Below are 19,392 nucleotides of genomic sequence, written 5' to 3'. Positions count from 1 at the left end.
GTGATCACTAAATTGTACATGTGGAGACATGTGAGTGGGGGCGTCCTATGCAATGAGTATTGCATAAGATCGGACCATGAAGAAAACCACTCTCACTTTATAATGTCGTTTACTGTTGAGACTGATTTTCTTTTCATTCGATAACCTAGGTAACTCAGTTTTAATCCTGAGCTAACCATGAACAACTGTTTATTCGAAATTATCCTTAGATTTGCATGGGTGAGAGTGGCTCTAGTTCGCCGACTCAATAGGCCTCCCATTTCAGGGGTAAGACTGGGTGAATGGCTGGGGACGTGGGGTGCAAGATGGAATTCACTCCTACCCACTTTTAGGGATAGAAGATAGGTAGTTCCCTTAAGCATTGACTCCAGGTCTTGAACAAGGGGCCCCACCCTCTCATTGGCCTGAGAGGAATTCGGTTTACTGGTTGGATCACAAACCAATTGTTCATTAGAGGATCAGTGGGACATAAGGAACAAGAAGTAACTTCAGGAGTAAAACGGTAAATTGATCCAGCTCTAGTTACGAACAACCTGTGAAGGATCGACTTACTAATCATGCTTATATCAAATGGACAGAAATATATCTATAGTGAGGGGTGTGCAACTACTAGGCTATAGTGGAGTGTCCTAGTAGTTAACGAATGTTGGTTAACCAGGTTAATGAGTTTAACCGGATCGTTGGAGCCCATGATCTATATGTCCATTAGGTCCCTCTGCTAGCTCATATCGGACTAAACCATAGAACAGTGTGACGAGTGAGTTCGAAGTGTTCGAACTCAAATTAGGGAATATGCGCTACATATATACGATATATTTAACCGCATTTTTGTTTTATTTACGAATTAAACAAAAAGAGAGAATCTGAGATATTTAAATAAGATTTAAATATCTTAATCAATTATGTGTCGGAATTGATTGGGATTGGCATTTGAATTAATATTAAATATTAATTAAATAGTTTAATTAATCATTTAATGTTACCTTAATTTGAAATTAGTTATTCAAATTAATTGTTGAATTAAAATGAAGAAAGTCAAAATGTTGACTTCATTTAATGGAAAAATACATGTTAGAATTTTGAGGTGTCAAAATTTGGCTTAACCAAACTTGCATGCTTGCTAAATAAACTCCACAAGTTTGAGTGGAATTTTAAGTGTCAAAATTTGGTTAACTCAAACATGCATGCTTGCCACATAGTCCCAAACATTTGAGTGGAATTTTGAGTGTCAAAATTTGGTGAACTCAAATTTGCATGAACATGCAAACATGACTTTTTAAATAGAGTGATCATGGTACATGGAAGATCTTCTTCTTCTTGGTGAAAAACCTTGAGAAAAAATCTCTCACAAACACTCTCTTCATATATAAAAAATCCCTCCCAAGTTTAGTCACTCACCGAATTCCACAATCCCGTTCTAAGGCCAGAGGATAGTGGAGAAGACACTAGTGGTGGTTCAAAACCGGTTCGTGAGGGAAAAGGAGTTTGAACTACAAAAGGTTAGTATCTAAACTCATTAAGTTTTAATACTTATGAACATGCTAGTTATTTACTATAATTGATGTTCTAAAAGTGCCTAAGATCCAAATTGCTTCCGCATGTGTTATATTAACACCATCAGAAATGTTGTAGAACAAGATACCCAAGAGATCGGAAATCCGGCATTTCGGGTGAGTTTGCATACCGAGAATGATTTCTCTAAATTAAGGGCCCACACTCAAAGAAGTTCCTCCAAACCAATTCCTATAGCATGATAAAAGGATATGGGAGAGGTTCCATTAAGAAATCGGGCCTTGAAAACCCCTAGAATCGGCTACCCGATAAGAAATCCCCTGTTTTAGCTCCGGCGAAGAAAATGATTTTGGACGAACTTTGGAGGCTAATATCTTAGGCGATGATCTCCCATCATGAAGTGTACCACGAAATCCCTATTCCTCTTTAGGTGAGATGCCCTGCTATATGTACCACGAGCAGGTGTTAATGATGGACTTATTATTTTCCTCACCTAAATGAGATGCCCTGCAACACGATATGCTAGCAGGATGCCACGTTTGTGATAATGTCACCTATGCACTCATGGGGAGAAAACTAAGGGTTACTTTGAAAGTGTTTTCCGGACTAAAACACGATATATGTCATGACAACCTCTAAGGGTTAGTTCCTGAAAACGAAACAAGAAGTCATATCCTAGCTCAAGGTCTAAATATGCTCCAAATCACCAACCATGTCCTAAAAGGTTTATTTTATATAACACGAGGATAAACTCAAGATTTCAAGTTGGTTGGAGCAAGTTTGGAACATAAGCCAAGATGGAACTTAACGAAACACCTAAAGAAAACATGTCAAGATTCAAGACCCTTCTAGAACCCTCTAAGGAGGCCATTATGAACTTATGACCTTCTAGAATAACTCATGCTAGTTATGATGATGGGTTCATATGATCACGAATGTATATAACAACTTTGGCCTCAAGAAAATAAGAATCTTAGAAACTTATAAGATTAAGAATCAAGAACAAGCTATACAACCACCAAGACAAGAAGAATGCTAGGTACCACTCAAACATAAGGGACCAAAGTCCTCAAGACTTAAAATTCAAGAATGCTAGGTATTACTCTAAGCATGTCTAATTGTGGCTCATAACTCCCACCGTGCGGTGCTTTCTAAGGAGGCCTTTCTCCTCTTCTAGGTGGGATGCCCTGCACCGTGTTTGCTTTGCAGGATGTCATGTTTGGCCTCATTCCTCTCACCTAGATGAGATGCCCTGCGCCATGTTATGATTTGCAGGATGCCATGTTCATGTATGCACCGATCACGCGACCTATATGGTCTATGTTAGATTATGTGACCTTTATGGTCTATGCCAAGTTCATGCATGCATCGATCACGTGACCTTTATGGTCTATGCCATGTTCATGCATGTATCGATTACGTGACCTTTATGGTCTATCATGGGGAGAACCTATGGCCACGATGGAGAAAGAAGAGAGTAAGTTACCCTAGCCATGAATTAAGAATCTCCTAAGACCTCCCACGGTACGTCATGTGTATGACTTAGACTACGCTGCTTGGAACGTAAGAAGCCTTGAGCGTAGGTATTAAGACTTTGTCGCTTGGAATGTATGAAGCCTCGGACACAGGTTGACAAGTTTATGTCTAGTACCGTAAATCTTAAGGGGAGTGTCTTAGAGAACGAATTAAGAAACATAACAAGAACTTATGACAAGAACAAGAAAACAAAAGTGTGGTACCCTAGCATATCAAGGACATGATTAAGAGCCTACAAGTAGGCTGCTTACTGAGTCTTGTACTCATTCCTTATTCTCCATTTTTTTCAGGAAATAAGGAGCTGGTCGAGGTCGGGAGCGGACTCTGGCGCAGGTGTCATAGACAAACCTCACCCGTCATCCTTCAACACTTTTGTGTCGTCCCTTAACTTGTGTTTTAATTGTTGTGTTGTGTTTTAAAATACTTTGTATAAACTTTATTTTGATATAATGTTTGATATGTTTTAAGTTTTGGTTATTTTATTTTGTTGAAAAATTTACCCGTCTTTTTAGAGTCATCGAGTCAGCCCGGTCCTTACAACAATTTAGTGATCATGTGTAACGGATCAGATAAAAAAAAAGACGTCGGCAGAACCAAAAAATCCGGCAAACGCCGGAGTTTTCATTCGCACACGACCTACAAAGGGCGGCTGAAGGCTGGGAAAATTTGATGAAACTCCGGCATGAAAACCCTGACCTTCAGCCACCCCAAAACAACCTGCAAAGAACAAAAAAATAAAGAAAAATGAAGAGGACAGAGAAAATTCGACGAAACTCGGCGAGGCTAAACCCTACGAAATCGACGTCAAAACCTCCATTTTACGCAACAAAAGTAATCCTATACGTTGAACACCGTCGGCAAGGGAGACGGAACGTCAAATTTCCGAACTTCTCTAGATCCGGGAGTGTGAGGCCTTTACAAACCAAATCAATACCAAAAACAGAGTTAGGGGGAGGAAGAGACTCGGGAATGGAGGAAAAAGAAGGGAAAAATGACGTCAAAACGACGTTAACAAGGAGAGAGAAAAGTCGCCGAAAAAACGCACAGGCAACCGGGGGAAGAAGACGAAGTCCGACCCGAGGGCTGGATCCCGCAATCCGAACCGAACCCAATCACCTTAGGTCAGCTCAGTACCCAACAGTTCCCGCCGCCCAGTCGCTTCAGCCCAAAACGCGTAATCCTAGTTATGGCCCAACCCAATAGCCTCGACCCGAGACTCGCAAGGCCAGTCCAATGCCGACACGCTCAGCCCAGCCCACCTGCACTTTTCCTTCAGCCCGGGCTGGCCTATCACCCGCGAACGACCCGAAACCCGCAAGCGATCCGATAACCCGTGCCTCAACCCGAGACCGTTGCACACACGTCGCCCTTTGGTTGTGCCACGTGGCACGTCTGCAGCGCGGCTCCCCTCGGCTCCGACGGCTTATTCAACTCAGGAAACCTATTTCCAGTCTTTTGTCACCATTCCGGCCCTCCCGACTTAGTTTCGACCGTGTTTAAGGTAAAATAGATCATTTTAAGGTCGTATTTCACAAATTCAAGTTGGAAATTAATTATGTTTGTGAAATACTAACGAAGGTGACGAATGAACCAATAGGAACCAACCACCAATGGAAGTGTAGAACGTTCACGAGGAGCTAGGAGCTTACGTTTATATTATAGGAAGTACTTCCGCTAAGGCCTACCAAGTAAGTGGTTCACCCGTCGTAGGTTACGCGTTAATTGCTGTTTGTTGGCACGTGCTCGTGGATTCGCACGTGTCATTAAATTGTATGCTAGTTTGTTGTGCTTAAGTACGTAATCATGTGAACGTGAATGTATGCTATGTAAGCTGCTTAGTTTGATGTGATATGTAATGCATGTGACGATATGTTGTTCTTGAATGATTATGGCATGATTGTATGGAATATTTGAATGTAAATAACATGAATTGTATGACATGAAATACGGTAAACTGCATGGAAACATAACCCTGTTAGGAACATGCATGATACGTAAAGAAATGAAAATGAGAATGACATGTAAGCATGAAATGTGACAGGGGGTTATGTTCATTAATGATAAATGTAGGACTAGTGGGGACCTTATGCATATTGTGTGTTCATGCATCTGGGGGGATACCCCTATCCCATCACGAGGGTACAGACGCGTACATCCAATGTTTGGACAACAATCGTTATGCTTTGCATAGCGCTGCCGTGACGGTTACTAGTTCTAACGGGTTACGGCATAAGGGGCTCCTAGAGCATGCCCACCGGATAAGGAAAGTGGCTCAGCGGTGTGCGAACTAGCTGGTGAGCCCATACTCGCACGTATGGGCTGTGTGTAGAGTATATGGTACACGTCCAAAGTTTACCCGTTAGGACAGCACCGTAGGAAAAACGAAACGTAACGAAAGACAGGTCCCATCATTTCATTGCATGTGAATGTTGCATAACCCCGATAGGGGGTCACTTACTGAGTATTCTAGAAATACTCAAGCCTCGTGCTACTTTACTTTTCAGATAAAGGCAAGGCACCCATGTGAGATCGTCGGCGGCATCATACACCCCGGGACCGTGGCACGTGCATAGGGTAGTTGCTTTCCATTTCTTAGTATAGGTTAGTTTAGGTTGAATTTTGTTTACTTCATTAGTATAGATTAGTATAGGTTGAATTGTAATCGCATAATAAACCTTAGGGTAGATTGAGACAATTATTTCAGTATTGTTCTTTTCCTTTCTTTCCCCTGTATTTGTTTCTCTTTCACGAGGTAATAAAAGGCGAGTGTTAAGAGCATTTATATTCAAGGCCCATTTAATGTAATTCCGCATTACAAGGTATAGTAATGACCTTAGATTAAATAGGTAAAAATTAGGGTCATTACATCACGTTGTTTATATCATATACAAAAGTGGGTCGCAACCATAGTGTCCCCGCAATAAGGTACTCAACCTTATCCCTGTGCTATAGATCATTTTGACTATATACTTGAACTTGATCCACTTTTATGTCTCTACATATAGTTCAAGTAATCATACTATAGCCAGAGTGTTCTTAATTTATTGGATTTAGATTAATGATCGTAAAATTCACTTTATTCAATAACAATCTTTAATGAATAAACATCAATAATAACTTTATTGAAAACAGAATATGTTTTTGTTTACAAACTATGAGTTTTAGGACATAAAACTCAACACGACCTCTTCAACTGACATGTTCTTGAGGTCGCCAAACTGCTCGATGGAGGTAACAATTTGCATGAATCTTGGAGGAACAGCTCGAAGGAACTTCTTGACGACAGAGATCTCCTCCACCATGTCGCCTAATGAACGGATGTCGCTGACAATTGTCGTTAACTGAAGGGAATGAACTCTTCATCCACGTAGTGGAAGCATTGGGAACCATTTTGATTTTTATTACGAATTAAAAGAAATACGAGAGTAAGAACTCTACCTTTGTAGAAACCCTAGCTTCAAGACTCCTTGGAGTATTCCAACCATGCAGAAGTTCTTCAACATTCCACAAGATCTTCCTTACTATGACTCGAACAAAAGGTCAAGGTTTGTGGGAGCCTCTTGAAAGAAAATCCCAAAGGAACTAGAGGAGAGTTTCGAGAATTCTCTGGAGATGTAATTTCATTCTCCAGAGAAAGTGGGAGAGATTGGTGTGCCTTTGGCTTAACCCGAGGGTCGTATTTATAGGAACTCTTAGAGAATATGTGCCAAATAATATATTTGCATATTTAATATATTAGGATATAATACTTTATACCAATCATATTTAGATAATATAAGATATTCATATATTTAATTAATTTGAATCTCATTCAAATTTCAAATATATTTTTATTTAATATATTAAAATACATTAATTGATTTAATATTTAATTGTATCATATACAATAAATATATTTTTCTTTAATATATCTAATATATTAAATATTAATTTGAACCCTTCAAATTAATATATTTTTCTCCATTTATATTTAACATATCTAACTTATTAAATATTAACTTGAACACTTCAAATTAAATATATTTTCTCTATTTATTTAATATATCTAATATATTAAATATTAATTTGACATTTCAAATTAAATTTATTTTCTCCTTTATATTTAATATATCTAATATATTAAATATCAATTTGAACACTTCAAATTTTCATTCAAATAAATTGAACCTTTTAGCGTTACTAAGAGCTAGCATGGGAATCTTATGGACCTGCCGATTATAAACTCCAATGATATAAAATTAATTAATTAAACTCTTTAATTAATCAATTTTCATTCATTAACTATAGGTCACTCCACTATAGACCTAGAGTTGCACTCCTAAGCACTGTAGGACAAGTTATGTCCATTGATATAACCATTACAAGCAAGTTGATCCTTCATGAGTTGTTCATAATTATAGCTGGGTCAAAAGTCCGTTTTACCCCTGTAATTACATCTTTTACCTTAAGTACCACTGATTCTCTCATGAACAATTTGTTTATGATCCAACCATAAACCAAGTCCCTCTCGAGCCAATGAGAGGGTGGAGCCCCGTTGTTCAAGTCCCGAAATCAGTACTTAAGAGAACAACTCATCTACTTTCCTTTATGGACAAGAGTGAATTCTATCTCATGATATTATGTTCTGAACTCCCTATTTGGTCAAGTCCCCAAAATGGTAGGCATGTTGAATCGGCTAAAAGAGTCATTCTCACCCATGTAAATCAAAGGACAAGCCCTCAAAGGCAGGAGTTCATAACTCACTCAGGATTAAGATCGAGTTGCATATGATCATCATGTGAAATATTAATCTTCTCAATTAACGGATTTATAAAGAGTGATTAAATATTTCTTGGTTTAGTCTTATACAAACTCATTGTATAGGATACCCCCACTTACATGTCAACCACATGAATGATTTGGAACAAATCATTTGTAATGATTACAAAGTGGGTCGTACCAATAGTGTTACCCGGATAAGGCACCCAACCTTATCCATATACTATAGACTCTTTAGGTTATTACTTGAACACGATCCTCTTGTATGTCAACCACATACTGTTCAAGACTACATTAATAACCTTGGATTTTCATACAATGGATAACAATTAAATTACAAATAAAATAATATAAATTATTGTTAAAAATTAAATAATTAATTAGGAGGCTTTAGGGCATAAATCCTAACATTAACTTCATGGAAAATTCATCTATTGACTCACCTGTTAGATAAATCCTTGTTTTAGGTTAAAAGTAATTCCTAATTTTTAGTTACCATTTTTTAGTTAATTACTTCGTAGATAAAGACAATTGAAGAGTGGAATATCCACGTTGATTGTCTTGACTTTAATTAAGTCGACTTTAATTAAGTCGCCACTCCTTTCCATTTTAAGGATATATTGTTATTTAAATATCCAATTGAATAAAAAATAAGATCATTCGGTATTCACCAGAATCTGAAATACGTTTGTCTATCCGGTATTCAGCAGAATCTGAAATACGTTTGTCTATCCGGTATTCAGCAGAATCTGAAATACGTTTGTCTATCCGGTATTCAGCAGAATCTGAAATACGTTTGTCTATCCGATATTCAGCAGAATCTGAAATACGTTTGTCTATCCGATATTCAGCAGAATCTGAAATACGTTTGTCTCTCTCTTGTGTTTTTCCTATTTTTTTCTTCTTCAAACGATAGGCTGTTTTTCCTCCCACAATTTCCTCGTCAAATTGCTCAGTCAAAACAACATCACCGTCTTTCAGGATAGCCTCAAACTCACTCTTCAAGGTATGCGCCTTTGATTCCTTGACATGTTCTACACCTATATGCATTGTTTGCAGCATCTCCCACGCTGCATTTGCCGAGTCCTTCCTGCCAACATGAAAAGCACGTCCTTCGAGACTGCTTGGTAGATGGTGGCAAGAGTCGTCTTGTCCTTATGCTACTCAATATCACCATGCTTGATGGCGTCCCACGATTGAGATATGTCGAAACAAGTAAAAGAGGCAAAGGAAATACTTGAGGGGAGAGACCTTTTAGAACAAATTAATCTTAAGCACTTAGCTTTTCAATTCTTTTTTGTTGTTGTGAAAAAACATACTTCTCATGAGTATTTAGAGTGGAGAAAGTACTAACTTGCTTCTTAAAGTTTCTCCTCAAGTTATGAACCACTAACAATCTTTCTAATTAAAGCATAAAACTTGGTCCACAACCCCAAAACTTGGTCCACAATTTGACCACTACTGTCAATTCTACTATAGTTGCTCCATAAGTTAGTAACTTATTCTACTAACAATTCTTCCAAGGTTATTCCATAAGTTAGTAACTTATTCTACTAAGTCTACTAAGTCTACTAGCAATTCTCTTTAAGACTTGTTTATACAACTTCGTAACAAGAATAAGAAGAACTTTAGTGATGGAAACTAAGGCTCAAAAGTAGATCCCATAAGTTGACTTTGAGTAAGTTTTTGAGTTTTAAATTTCATAACTTGGGCCAAAATATTATGCTAGCACAAGATGAGTCTTTTTATGGGTAGTAAACCTTTAATATTAGAGTAAACCAAAGAGTGTTTTGTTGAAGAACTAAAGGTTTGATAAATCCTATCTTATCCAAGGTGAGAGTGAGTTTCGATTTTAAAACTATGTAAGAATTGTTATCGAGCCCCCTACTTTGGATATTTATGTCTTGTTAGTTTTTTTTAACCAATGAGCTAAAATCTCTTCCATTCGATCCATGATATGTTGGACAAAAAGTTTCATGAAGAAACGATCTCCCCTAAACCGCACTAGAGGGGATAAATGTTGAAGACATGTGGCAACTTTTAAGCCTACTACATCACAATTTTTATTTTGAGATCTTTAACGATTTTGACTCGTTCAACTTTTTTAGACCAATTCTTAAAAAAAAAAAAAAAAAAAAAAAAAAAAAAAAAAAAAAAAAAAAAAAAAAATTTGCAGTCAGGACCTACCAAAGAAATTTGAGAAAGAAATAAGAAAGATCATTAAAAGTGATCTCCAACACAGGTTAACAGGTAAAGCACTAAATTTGATGACATTTACAAATTTTTTTTTTTTTTTTTTTTTTTTTTTTTTTTTTTTTTTTACATATTCACCCTTGTTTAGACTTATTCTCATAAAGTTATTTTTTGTTCCAACACACTCAAGGAGCATATGATTAGAAATCAACTTTAGGAAGACTGAGAATCGGAAATTCAAATACACTCGAGGAGCATATGATTAGAAATCATATCTAGGAACCTAATTGACCTAGTATCATCATAGCTAAACCTAGAAATGTATATAGTTTACCATTTAATAAAGATTATAGCTTTATAGTTTCTTTTTACCTATTCAAGAACACTAATAATCTTAACATGTTTATGAGATTTCCGGTATACCTAGATTGTTTTTTATTCCTTGTGTTGACCATGTTGAACATGATGTTTTTTTTAATGATTTTCCTTAGATATATGCCAGAGGGTTTAGAAATTCGTTTATACACAATTATGCTTTGGATGATCACTATGTGCCCTAGAGTATCTTTTATATTGGTTATAGATTGTGAACCACTATTTTATGTTATTAAGGTACGAGAACCTACTTATAGGTATCAACTGTTGGATGAAAGTCCCACCTCGACTAATTTAGGGAATGATCATGGGTTAATCAAAGAATACTATCTCCATTATTATGAGGCTTTTTGGGAAGCCCAAAGAAAAGCCATGAGAGCTTATGCTCAAAGTGGACAATACCATACCATTGTGGAGAGTTGTGTTCATCTAACATGGTATCAGAGCCAAGGTTTATTCATTAACAATGTCTAACATATCTTCTTCCTCCTCCCCATCTACCATCTCCAACACGATCTCATCTACCATGACATCAACCTTTGGCCTAGTCCCTGTCCACCATGCTATCACAATCCGTCTCACCAAAAACAACTTCATCATATGGTGCATCCTGTTCATCCCCTACCTATGAAGTACAAAGGTTATGGGCTACCTCGATGGCACCATTGCCGCACCTGCAAAGCTGGTCCCTTCCTCAACCGCTGCTGCTGTAGCGGCCTTCTCTCCTTCATGTATGAGGAGATTCTTCACGATGTGGTTGCCGCTACTACGTCCAAGGAGGCGTGGGATACCCTGCAGCTGGTGGTGATCAGCAGAAGAATCGTGGGCGTAGGGATTGTGGTTGTGGCTGTTCTCAAGGTGGTTCACCCTCTCGTCCTGCTAGTGATCGTCGTGACCTTTCTGCTGGTCCTTCTTGCCAGATCTGCCTCAAAGTGGAGCAAATTGCCATTCGCTATGGGGCATACTGTCGTTCGCTGCTAGCATAGGATGGATGAGTCCTATCAAGATGAACCTCCTACTTCCTCTTACAAGATTAATCCAAATTGGTATAGCGACACAGACGCCACTGATCATATCATCAGTGACCTGGATCGCCTCGTTGTGCGTTAACACTATCATGGAGGTAAACAAGTTCAAGTCGGCAATGGAGCAAATCGATGGTCGAGGAAAAGTCTTCTAGACGGGAGGTGTTAGTCTGGTATCTATCTTATTAAGCCATCTGATGTCGATGGTCTCAAGCATGCCTTAGTGAGCAGATCTACGACAAAGACTCAGTGCCATGCACGTCTTGGACATCCTTCATCTTATGTAGTGAAGTCAATTTTGTGTCTCAATAATATTTTGTGTGGTAATGAGTCTCCTTTGTTAGTTTGTAATGCGTGTCTGTTAACAAAAAGTCATCAGTTACCATACATTAGTACTTTTCATAGGTCTTCGTTACCTTTGGTCATAGGTCTTCGTTACCTTTGGAATTGATTTTTTCGAATGTTTGGGGCTCTGCACCTCCATTTGTTGAGGGCTTTTAAATATTATATAAGGTTCATTGATGATTTCAGTAAATTTTCATGGATCTATTTGATGCATGATCGTACAGAAGCTCCTCGTATACTTTTGCAGTTCCAAGCTTATGTTGAGCGCCTCCTAGATACTAAAATCAAGTGCGTTCAGTCTAATTGGGGTGGGGAATATCAAAAAATTTATAACACATTCTTTTGTTCCCTTGGAATTGCTCATCGTGTTTCGTGCCCTCACATGCATCAATAAAAGGGGCCTACTGAACGCAAGCACCGTCATATTATTGAAACTGGCCTAACCTTTCTAGCTCATGCTGATGTACTTATTAAATTTCGGGATGACGCATTTCTTACCACCACATATCTCATCAATCGTCTTCCTACTCGTGTCATCGAGAACAAATGCCCCTTAGAGCATCTTTCTCATACCCTACCAAATTACTATTTATTAAAAGTTTTTGGGTGTGCTTGTAGGACTCATCTTCGCCCTTATCACAAACAAAAGCTCTCTTTTCGATCCAAGGAATGTGTCTTTCTAGGCTACAATTCTTTACATAAAGGGTATAAGTGTCTTTGACACCAATTTTGGTCGTGTCTATATTTCTAGAGACGTCATATATGATGAGAATGTTTTTCCATTTAAGAGATCCCCACCCAATGCCCCTGATTTGCACCGAAAAACAATGCCCCTGATATATGCACCTTGCATTTGGGTAACAATAGTACTAATTTGGATAATGATCATATGCATATATTTGTGCCAACTAACTCTTTGGATGCAAAAAATCTGGTGCCCACATTAGTTTCGGGATTGCTGTGCAATCCTCCGCGTCGTTGTCGTACGAATCGGTATTGGTTGTTCTGTCAATGATTGGGGCTCAGATCCTGCGCCTGCAGATGATATTGCGCAATGCCTGGTCGGATCCTCAGTTGTGGGTCAACCAACTGTTGTAGCACCGGTTGCTCCCTTTGTAACGGCTGGTACGACTTTTCCCTCTGTTGTGGATCCTGCACCTACTACTCATCCATATGGTACTCGATTGAAGCACAATATCAAGAAACCCAAAGTGCATACAGATGGAAGAGTAACATAATTTGTGGTTCGATCTTTTGCCTCTGAACGTACTTCACATATTATTGCTATGGCGCATCCCTTCTAGCGTCAGGCAATGAATGATGAATTTTAGGCACTTCTAAAAAATAAGACATGACACTTAGTTCCTCGTCGTGCTGGTCTTAATGTTATTGATTGCAAATGGGTTTTCAAACTTAACCAAAAGCCAGATGGCTCTATTTATCGCTACAAAGCACACCTGGTTGCTAAAGAGTTTAAACAGTAGTATGGCGTTGATTATGATGATACCTTTAGTCCAGTTGTTAAGCCCACTACCATTCGATTCTTATTACCTCTTGCTATTTCTCGTAGTTGGGCTATTCAGCATATTGATATTCAAAATGCTTTTCTTCCTGGATTTCTTAATGAAGATGTTTATATGAAGCAGCCCCCTGGGTTTATGGATTCTCAACATCCTAGTTATCTCCGCAAGCTGGATAAGTCGTTTTATGGCCACAAACAAGCTCCGAACTATTACAGCTGGATTTTATACCTTCAGAGGCCGATGTCTCTCTTTTTCATTTTTAACAAGATGGTCATTCAGATGTATATCCTCATCTATGTTCATGACATTATTATCATCAACTCATCTTCTATGGCTACTGAAGAACTTCTTACACAGCTTCGGGATGATTTTGCTGTCAAGGATCTTGAGATTTTGAGTTATTTTCTTGAGATTGAGGTTTGTCATACTTTCAATGGATTTGTTCTGACACAACATAAATACATTCAAAATTTATTATCTAGAACCAATATGCTCACCTCCAAAGGTGTGTCCACACCTATGCTTCCTAGTGAGAAGTTGTTATTGGATGGTGGTGAAAAGCTCTAGCCTGAGGATACTACTCGCTATCGGAGTGTCGTTGGTTATGATATATCCTTTTGTGTCAACATAGTGTGTCAGTGCATGTCCTCCCCGACTTCTGTACATTGGGCGGCGGTCAAACGAATTCTCCATTATTTACATGACACTATTGATATGGGCTTGTATCTTACAAAGTCCAGTACTGATTTGCTGAGTGCCTTCTCAGATGCTAATTGGGTCGGGAATCCGGATGACCGTCGAAGCACTTGAGGCTATGCGATCTTCTTTGGTGACAATCTTATCTCTTGGAGTTAAAGGAAACAATCGACAGTTTCTCATTCTAATACGGAGACGAAATACAAGGTGGTTGCTGATGCCACTGCCGAATTAATCTATATCCAAGTCCTCTTGCATGAGCTAGGGATCTCGCAAGCGTGAGCGCCTAGCTTGTTGTGTGACAACATTGGTGCCACCTATCTGTCCGCCAATCCAATCTTTCATTGACAGACGAAGCATGTTGAGGTTGATTATTACTTCGTTCGTGAATGAGTATTGACTCGTCAGCTTGATGTGCGACTCATATCTTCCAAGGATCATCTCGTCGATATCATGACAAAGTCACTGTCAGCTCCTTGTTTTAGCAGTTTTAGGCGCAATCTAAACTTAGTAGGGTGTTAAACGTGAATAGGTCATATTTGTACATAGTAAGATAATTTACTCATTTACTGGTTTGTTATCATGGATCAAGGAGAATCTATGATTTCCTTATTTGTTACCATGGATCAAGGAGAATTTATGATTTCCTGGTTTATTACTATGGATCAAGGCCCTCCATGTAATCCTTATTATACATATCTATAAACACATGAGGTGGTGACCCATATAGGTCACAGTGCCATTCAACCTAACATGATATCAGAGTCATGTCCTAAACTTAGCCATGTCAATAGAATCCTCAAATGTCGAACCAAGGACTCTAAAAGAAAAGGACTCGAGGTTCCTCGAAGGCATAGTAAAAAAATTGACTAAGACTCCAAAAGAAAAGGAGTCGAGCCTTGATTAAGGATAGGTGTACTTTGTTCGAGGGGAGGTGTTGGATGAAAGTCCCACATCGGCTGATTTAGGAAATAATCATGGGTTTATATCATAGCATTGTGTAGAGTCGTGTTCATCTAACACCAACATCACCTTTGGGTTGATGAGGTACCTTGTACGAACGACTTGGGCGCAACCCCTATTCCTGAACTAGCCAGGAGGGGTTAGGGTCTATTTTGTACATATGGCTCAATTGTGACCCTTAGTGAGTTATAAGAGTCATTAAGGGTACGTAATTAAGGTAGTATCAGTTGTGCCAAGTGGATGAGCTAGTTAGTTACTATCTCCACTCGGAAGAGCAACGCAACAGATCATTTATTGTTCTATCCCAAGAGGGTATGTAACTTGTCAATTACTATCTCTGATAGAAGGGCAATGCGACACGTTGATTATTGTTTATGTCTAAATAGGCGATTCAACGAGTATTTATTGTTAAATGTAGAAGTGGTTATATCTATACATTGTAGGAGAATCCTCTATGTAGAAGTGGTTATATCTATACATTGTAGGAGAATCCTCTATCCTTGGAGTTGCACTTCTGATTTCCTGGTTTGTTACCGTGTATCAAGGTTCACCATATAATCCTCATTGTACACATCTATATATATATATATATATATATATATATATATGAGATCGTGACCCATAGAAGTTACAGTGTCATTCAACCTAAATGGTATCGGAGCCAAGGTTTATTCATTAACAATGTCTACCATATCTTCTTCCTCCTGCCCATCCACCATCTCCAACACGATCTCTCTACCATGGCGTCGACCTTCGCCCCAATCCCTCTCCACCACGCTTTCACAATCTGTCTCACAAAGAACAACCTTCTTCGGCGCAACGATCCCCACGTCGATACCTTACTTTCACTCGGTTCTTCCTCAGAACAGCATTCTAACATTCCGTGAAACCCCCAAAATACCCCGTGAACCAACCCACACGATTTTCTTTCCAACGCACTCGATTTTTCACTCTCTCAGACACACTTGGACACAAAAGGTGAGTTTGGACAGAAAATCGTTTCCAAGGGATGTGAAAGGTCGGGCATAGAGATATAAAACGGTCAAAAAACGTTTTCCATTAAGGTAATAATTGTCTCGTTAGAAATCATGCATATTTTCCGGCGAGAATAAATGCTACAACCTAATATCCTGTCATTTTGGAAATAAAAATAAAATCTTAAAAATAAGGAAAAATGGAAAAATCTTAATGGTTACATATAGTTATCTTCAATTCAAGGCATAAGGATTATATAATAGGCCTTATTTCACTATGACTAACTATTATGTATAGTTTCAAGGTCATTAAAACACGTGTAGGGGCTAAATAAAGACTTAAGTGTAAACCGATCATAATGTGCCTAAGGTTCCTCAAAGAATTTCAGCATCTAAAATATCCATCGAATGGCTTAAGACTCTAAATAATATTTATTTGTAAAGATATGAAGATATATTCAAGGTTTCAAGTAATTTGGATCAAGTTTAGAAACTAAATCGAGAAAGATGATGAGTTAAGGCATAAAGTAAGCAACGATATTGACTGCATTTCACAAAGATACAAGATCTTTCCCGAAACTCCAAAGAAAATGACATGGTGAAGTTAATGATTTGTACTCATTTAGAGCCTTGAATGTAAATACAAGATCTTTCTACTTCAACTTTTTCTATTATCAAGATATGTCCAATGTATAAATAAGATGTATTTATGTTTTGTTTTAAATGCAAAAAATGTTATGGTTCTTTTTTTTTACTCCATCTTTTATGATTTTAAAGATAGTCGCGGCTCAAGCTTAAAAAATAGGGTCACGATATTGTTCGTTAGAGAAACAATGGTATTTAAGTTGTAAGATATAATTACAAGGGTAAAACAAATTTTTATCTAGTTATAATGATGAACAACTCATGAATGATCGACTTGTTTGTAATTATTATATCAATGTACACAACTTATCGTGAAAATACATAAGAGTGCAACTTTAGTTTATAAATTTATAGGTCTATAAGGTTTCTTGCTAGCTCATAGTAATAGTAAAAAGAGTAATTTAATTGAAAGAAAAGATGAAGCGTCTAAAATTAATATATAATACATTAAATATATCAAACATAAAATGAAAAAATATATTTATTATATTTGATACATTAAATATTAAAATAATTATGTATTTCAAATCGATTAAATAACTATATATGATTCGAACTAGTTAAGTATATATTAGAATATCACATGACATTTAAATATAATTTAAATAATATATTATATCTACCATGTTATTTGTTTTTTTTTTTTTTTTTTTTTTTTATGATTTTCTTACAAAATGCTCTCACAAGCCTAAACCTTGTGTTTGAATCATAGATTTGTGGAGTAGATTCAATCGTTAAAAGAGTTGGAACAAGTAGATTAAAGACGTGCCAAAACTTTCTTTACATTTCTGCAATGTAAGTTTGTATAATCTTTAGTTTGATTTAATTCTAAATAAATTCAAAGTCGATTCAAACTATTTCGTTGTGCGAATAAAAAGGTATATTCTCAACATCTAAAAGACGAAAATTTATAACTTCCCAAAAAGGAATTTGTAATCCCTAAGGAGAAGAAAAATGAAAAGGTGGAAGAAGAAAATCAAATGGGTTTAGGATGCACTTTTAAAGAATATTTCAAATAAAAATGTAGTCTACCAAAAGCCTTATAAACAAGCTCTAGAAAGTATTGTGTATCGTGGAACATTTTTTTTATAGTCTCGAGGATAAGGAAATCGCACGTGAAGCTAGCTAAATGTTGAAGAAGGAGCTGACCACAATCAAAGATTAGTGGTCGACAACAATAAACAATAAGCCACTTTGATCATTTCATTCTTCTGGTCTTATTTTCACCTCTTCAAATCTAGTTTTTTATTCAATTTTTTTAGTTTCTTTATTTTAACTCAATTTATTACCTCTTTAAAAAATTTGGTGACATTTGAAGTCTCCAAAGTATAAATATTAAGACTAGGCTCGAATAGATAAGAAATCATGTTAGAATTTTTGCATGAAATACGTGTAGAAATCGTTTTAGATTGGTTTAATATAGAAATCAGGTTAAAAACCTTCTTAAATTTTTGTTGAAAAGAAGTATGTTAAAAGGGCTTAGAAGGAACTAGTCAAATAAATGTTAGATGGAAAAAGGAAAAGTAATAAAGAGGAGTTTAATAAAATCAAAATGGAAAATGAATAAAATATTATTAAATTTGCAAAAATCAAGGTTCTTCAACCTTCAACCGTGGAAGAATCGACTCGAATTAGTTCTTATTCTGGCCATGTTTTCTTTAAATTGTGCGTCGAAAGTGAAAACTTGTTTGATAAAGGATCGAACCATAGCTGCAATTTTAAGAATCATCGAGATATTTAGAGTGAATTTGGAGTTTGAAATTCGAGTATAAAAACCCATAAACGTCAAAAATATTCTAAAATGCAAGCTTGATTTGCTGCTATATGTAATGCTGCTTGATTATCAAAATACAATAATGTTGGTTCGGACAACGAAATTTTCAAGTCTTGAAGAATGTATCTTAGCCAAGTTGACTCTAAACAAGTATTTGTGATAGCTCGATACTTTTAACTGGACACATTGGACAAATATTATTAAATTTGCTTTTTAGCAGAACCTAGAAATAGACCGTCTAGAAGTTCGAAAACTACCCCAATCAGGATCGCAATATGCTCGTAATCTCCAAGTTGTTTTCAGATGGTAATAGAAATTCTTAACTAGAAATACCTTTGACGTATCTCAGAACTCGAAGAGCTGCCTCACAATGTGATTTTCTTGGTTCATGCATAAATTGACTAAGCATACGAACTTAATACAGTATGTCAGACCTTGATTTCTTCATAGAACTTGTGAGTAATCTTGTTTAAAAATTGTAGGAACAAGTTTGAAAGGAAATGGTGGAGAATTGCTTTCGACTTTGGAAGAAATCCGAGAGTAGAAGACCTAAAATCTAAATGCTTATTACCTATGATTGGGAGCTTTGACCTTACTCGATTCTTATTCTAAACTATTGCCCCAACTTCGGACGGGGAAGCTTCCATCGATGTTGAAACCTCCAGAATCATGATTTGGAGATTAAACTTTCTGGATAATCTGTCAGCAATATCCTCTCTAATTAGTGAGCTACCGACTTCCAATTTGAATTCTAACCGTTGAATTTGATTATCTGTGTACATTCTAGATCGTGTCAAATTTTGAAAGAGATCCAACCATTGATTTTTTTTTTTTTTTTTTTTTTTTTTTTACATATTCGTAATTATCCATACTTTTAGGATCATTTTGGTAATTTGCCACTTTCGAATATTTTCTAAACAATTTTTCATTCCTTGTTGGTCATTTTTTACTTGTTGAACATCTTGAAATTCCTTCTAGATAAGGAATTAAAAATTGGGATAGATCCTTGATAATTGGAAAAATGATCTTTTTCTTTTTGTTTTTATTACTTACTTTTCCCTTTTTAATTGTTT

Source organism: Cucurbita pepo, chromosome 20, assembly GCF_057944985.1.
Source record: "Cucurbita pepo subsp. pepo isolate OVF chromosome 20, ASM5794498v1, whole genome shotgun sequence".
Taxonomy (NCBI): Eukaryota; Viridiplantae; Streptophyta; class Magnoliopsida; order Cucurbitales; family Cucurbitaceae; genus Cucurbita; species Cucurbita pepo.
Note: the sequence above shows the minus strand (reverse complement) of the source record.